Source organism: Triticum aestivum, chromosome 2B, assembly GCF_018294505.1.
Source record: "Triticum aestivum cultivar Chinese Spring chromosome 2B, IWGSC CS RefSeq v2.1, whole genome shotgun sequence".
Classification (NCBI taxonomy): Eukaryota; Viridiplantae; Streptophyta; class Magnoliopsida; order Poales; family Poaceae; genus Triticum; species Triticum aestivum.
The window spans coordinates 797,017,867-797,023,866 of record NC_057798.1 but is presented as its reverse complement, the minus strand read 5'-3'; positions in this window follow the sequence as shown (position 1 = coordinate 797,023,866).

The following is a 6,000-nucleotide window of genomic DNA, read 5'->3' as shown; positions in this document are numbered from 1 at the left end:
ATGTCACGTAATATAGCCATTGCAGCTCCAACTCCTTCGTCCGTATGGTACGCAACATCTACACACTACTAGGGAAAACCTTATACACAAAATGTTACTTGTAGCGCTGTACAAAATCAAACGCTACTGCTACTTAGTAGCAGCGCACGTAAATAAATCGCGCTACTGCTATGACTTTAGCAGTAGCGCGTACAAGCGAAATGCGCTGCTGCTATGTTTGAACTCGGCGCACATGGCTAGCCCAACCTAGCAGTAGTGCGTATACTGGCCCAGCGCTACTGCTACTCTCCTTAGCTGCAGCGCGCTTACGTGTAAGGCGCTGCTACTAACGGAAATAAAATAAAGTGAAAAACAAGTAGAAAAGTAAATGAAAATGAAAGAAATAGAAAAAGGAGAAAGGAAAAAAATAAAATGTAAAGAAAAATAAAAGAAAAAGGAAAAAAGGAGAAAGGAATAGCAGTAGCGGGTTTCAGGAAACGCGTTGTAGCTAACTTAGCTATAGCGCGTTTCGGAAACGCGCTACCGTTACGTTTCACTTAAACAGCGGTTCCCCCCCCCCCCCCCCCGCGTCCACCGGCCACCACACTTCTTCCCCAAATCCCGTCAAGACCCTTCTTATCCACATGTCATTAAATCTGAACAAGGTTGTTGCCTTGATGCGATGCTTTCCAAGCCTAGAGAACCTGTTTATCGAGGTAATGTTTTCCACACATATTAAAAGCACATACCATTCATAATGTACTATATTGGAAGCCAGAAGCACCAGAAAAGCACATATCGAGGAAGGTGTAACAAATAAGTGGCGCCAGAAGCACCGGGTGTTTCTCCAGTAGCATGACACTCGTTTGAAGACAGTAACGCCGGAAAAATATGTACACTGAAAGAAAAACACTGAATTTGCATTGTTCTTTATTCTGAACGCAAAGGAGTTAGAGACCATGATGCTTAAGTTTCTCTCCTCCCAAATAACAACATTGAAGGATTTTATGAACATCAAGAAGACACTACTAGGGAAAACCTTATATACAGAAATTTAGTAGTAGCGCGTGTCAAAAAAGGCGCTAGTGCTAGGTAACAGTAGCGCTTGAGGTAAAAGGGCGCTACATATAAAATTTTAGTAGTAGCGCGTGCACGCGTAAACGCGCTACTACTAACATTCCCATCGCTAAGACGATAGGCTATACATAGCGGTAGCGGGCGTGAAAGAAGCGCGCTACTGCTAGGAACTAAGTAGCAACACATTTTCGAAAAGATGCGCTACTTCTAATGGAAATAAAATAAAATGAAAAACAAATAGAAAAGTAAATGAAAATGAAAGAAATAGAAAAAGGAGAAAGAAAAAAAATAAAATGTAAAGCAAAATAAATGAAAATGCAAAAAAGGAGAAAGGCGTAGCAGTAGCGTGTGTTCACAAGAGGCGCTGTAGCTAATATAGTTGTAGTGCGTTTCCTAGACCCCCGCTATAGAAATAGAAAAGGAAATAAGAAAATAAAAGGAAATTACATAGCCATAGCAGTAGCACGTTTTGTGAAAACCACTATAACTACCTTAGCTATAGCGCGTTTTGCGAAACGCGCTACCGCTATGTTTGACTTAACCCAAAAACCGTTTCCCCCCGGCCACCACTTCTCCCCCAAATTCCTCGACCCACCGCGCCGCTGTTTCCCCGATTCGCCGTCGCCCCACTTCGCCGCCGTCGCCTGCTGACGTCGACACCCTCGGAACCACCAGAGCCGCGCGCCGTCGACGCCACTGGAGCCGCCCCCAACGCCACCGGAGCCGCGTGGCCTCATCAACGCTACCGAAGCCACCGTCGACGCCACTGGATCCTCTCTCACCGTCACCAGAGACGCCCCTGCCTCCCTCGCCACCACTGCCTCCCTAGCCACCACAGGAGCCATCTTCTTTAAGCCCCCACCGCTCCTCTCTCTCTCTCTCTCATGGATAACACAAACACTGCACAGAGAACTAGCTAGCTAGGTTAACTAGGTAATTATCTAGGTTAGTGCAAAAATTTAGTTAGGGCTTTGACACAGAACTAGTTAGTCTAACTAGTTTAATTAGGTTAATTATCTAGGTTAGTGCAAAAATTTAGTTAGGGCTTTGACAGAGAATTAGTTAGGTTAACTAGTTTAATTAGGTTAATTATCTAGGTTAGTGCAAAAATTTATTTAGGGCTTTGAGAGAGAACTAGCTACGTTAACTTGTTTAATTAGGTTAATTATCTAGGTAAACTAGGTTAAGTAACTAGGTTAAATAGGTAGGTTAATTAGGTTTGTTAGGTTAACAATTGTAACACCCTCAGTGTCATGCTACAGTAATCCCCTGTTAATGGTGCAAGGTCACCATGCTAACTAAGCTACTTATCACTTGATGTAAAATCAAAGTCAAATTCAAATTCAATCATGAGGGAAATTCAAAATTTCTCAAACATGAAAACAAAAATGTTTATCATGTGCCAAATATTCCACAACTAATATTGGTGGTGAACCAACATTTTTTGCAAAGGGTTTAAGTGGCCTAAACTACTTAAAACAGTGACCTAAGCAATATATTAAATGCCCTTTTTAATTTATAAAATTGGCAACTATTCCAAAAGCCTCCCAACCTTTTTGAGGCAGTGCACTTTAATTCTTTGAAATTGTTTTGGCTAGTGGCATAATTTTGCAAAGTCATTATTGGCTAAAGGGAAAAGGCAAAAGCTGTTGGAAAAAGAAAAACAAAAAAAAGAAGAGAAAAGGAAAGAAGAAGGGGTGGGAGAGCCCCTGGCCTCCCCTTGGGCTTCGGCCCATCCCAGCAGGTCGGCCCACCTCACCCAGCCTGGCCGGCCCAGCTCCCCGAAGCGCGCCTCCCTCCTGTTCCTCCGGCCGGGCGAGGCAGAGCGCGCCCGTCGCCGCCGAACCACCTCGCCGTCGACGCCTCCGCGAGAGGATAAGGCCTCCGCGCCCCCCCTCGACGCCTCGGCCTCCTCCCCAGCTACCCCCACTCACCTCTGCCTCTCCCACTCCCCTTTAGATCCCCCTCGAGCACTCCCCTCTCTCTGACCCGAGCGCGCCCGCCGCCGTCGCCGCGTCGATCCCGCGGCCACCGTCTTCGCCCCGCGTCGCCAACATGCCGTAGGCGTCTGCCGTCATCCTCCACGTCGAACGGTGCCCATCGTTGGAGCCGGATGGCTCCGCAGCGCCAGATCCACCCCGTCTTCCTCCTCGGGACGCCCGAGCTCGCCGCTGTCGATTCGCTCCGCCGAGCCTCCCCCGAGCCCACGTTTGCACAACTACAGGCGCCCAGTGAGCTCCGCCTCCCTCTCCCTCTCTCCCCGTGCTATTCCCCGCGCCGTAGCTAGTTGTCGCCGCCTCCGTGCCCTGCTCGCCGCCGACAAGATCGTGGCCATCTTTGTGGTCGACGTCGCCGCCGCCTGAGGCCACCGTCGAACTCCTGGAGCTCCCAGGAGCCCAACGAGCCTGAGCACGTGCCTCCCCGTGCTTCCTAGCATAGCTTCCGTCGAGGTCTCGTCCAACCGACCACACCACGTGACGCGGCTTCGTCTCCGCGTTCAAACACGACCGGCCGCTTTCGTTTCGGTGGCCTGCGGGCGAATTCCGCGTGTCGCCGCCGTCTCCTGTGGTCGCAGGCGTTGCTCCGGCCGCCGTGCTGACCTGGCGCCGACATGGACAGGCCTGGGGCCACCCCAGTGACGCTGCCAGTGGGCCCCGTCAGCCCCATTGACTGGTTTGACCAGTCAATGCGCTGACCTGGCAGCCCCGTGTCTCTGACATGCGGGCCCCCCCGCCCAGTTAATTAACTAAAATGTTTCGTAAATGAAAACTAATTAGTTAACTAAATGAGACACTGACAAGGGGGGCCCACCCTCTAATTAACCCTCTGTTAGTCTAAATTAACACTGTTAAAGTCACAGAGGATGACTTGTGGGTCCAGCGGGACCCACATGTCAGTTTGACCTGTACAGCCGATGTTGACTTGCTGATGTCAGCATGGCGTCATGCTGACGTCATATTCCTGTTCTATTAATTTAATAATTTCAGAAAATGGTTTAATCTTTAGAAATTCATAGAAAATAATCCGTAACTCGGATGAAAATGTTTTCTATATGAAAGTTGCTCAGAAAAATCCAACGAATACGAATACGCGGTCCGTTCATCTGTCACATGCCCCTAGCATGCTGAACATGGAACATGCCCCCTCCGGTCATATGTTCGACACAGGTCCGGAACCGGGAAAACATTCCCGGTTGAATTCCCCCTTCACCTTTATCGTGTAGCCATACGTTAGGTCACACCGGGCACATCATATTGCCATGTTATGCTTTGTGATGCTATGTTTGCTTTATATTTACTATTTCTTCCCCCTCTTCTCTCCGGTAGACCCTGAGACCGATGCTGCCCCTGTGATCGACTACGTCACCAACGACCCCTCCTTGCCAGAGCTTCCAGGCAAGCCCCCCCTTTGATCATCCCGATATCGCCCATTCCTTTCTCTCATGCTTGCATTAGATTTTGCTACTGTTATTGTATGCTCCTATTCTGATGCATAGCCTGCTTTTGTATCTGCTGTCGTACCTTACCTGCTTATCCTAAACTGCTTAGTATAGGTTGGTTAGTGATCCATCAGTGACCCCCACCTTGTCCTTGTTGCCCTTGCTACATCATTGAAGACCCGATCAACGGGATTGAAGACCAGGCCCCGGCACCGCACACCACTTTCCCCTTAGTTGCTCGACACTTCTGGGTTACTATCGAGTGCCGAGGGTGAGACCTCTACAGCACTTCTGATGTTAACCCTGTAGTGTAGCTATTCGGTCGTGGTCATCGAGGGTGATTCCGCCTTAACCACTTCCGATATGACTCTGTCGTGCAACCCCTCAAGTGTGAACCTCGGGGGTGATTCCTCTTACGTTCACCTTGATGATTACATTGAGTGGAATTCACCGGGGGTGATTCCTTGGGTTTTCCCCTTGATGTTTAGACACACAGTTACTATGATTACTATGACTTTACAGTGAGCCATGTTACTAAAGACGGGTCGACCCTGAGGGGTGCCCGCGCGAGCTTAATTGCGAGTGATGTGGAGTCGGGTTGACCTGGAGGGTGCCCGTGAGATAATTACGAGGCGTGGCCGGGCATTCCTAGCCCTTGCCACAAGTCCTCGAGACGGGGTAACGGGGTCACATCTTTCGTGCGTCTCTGCTTGTTACCGCGCATTCCTAATCCACTACGATTTGGATATTTGATCCAAGGGGCCTCTGGCCTGATATCACTAACCATCACGTGGGCATAGTATGGGTGTTCTGCGTTGTATACATCAGCCGAAGCTTAATAGACGTCAGCGACTGAGCGGCGCGCGCCGGGTTGGACTGCGTAAGCACCTGCCTTGTTGAAGGAGGTAGCTAGGTCTGCTCACCGGCCGCCCACGCAACATGCAGGAGTTCCCGGGGAGATGGCCCATGACCCCTGGGGGCATAGGTTTAGTCCGGCGTGCTGGCCTCTCTATTAAGCCTAGGTCGGGTTGCGGCGTATTGTTTGGCCGTGGCCGGGCATGACCCAGGAAAGTGTGTCCGGCCGGAGTTAAGCGAGCGTGGTGGGTAAATTGGTGCACCCCTGCAGGGAAGAACTAATCTATGCATAGCCTGTCCTACGGTAACGGACACTTGGAGTTGTATCCCGATCGATACAACTAGAACTGGATAGTTGTGATGAGACTGTATGGTGATGAGGATTGGTTTGTGATGATAACTGGATAGTATGTCTCTAGGATTGCTTTCTCGCAGGGTGTCGAGAAAGGATCTCTGGCCGAGGTTGATAACACCACTACTACTACTTTACTTTATGCTACTCTACTCCCTCCTGTTTGCTGGAGATGGTGGTTTCCAGAAGATGCTAGTCTTCGATAGGACTAGGCCTTCTTTCTATTCTGGCATTTCTGCAGCCCAGTCCACCTATATAGCCTTCCTTTGATAATGTTGCATATGTAGTGTAGATCCTT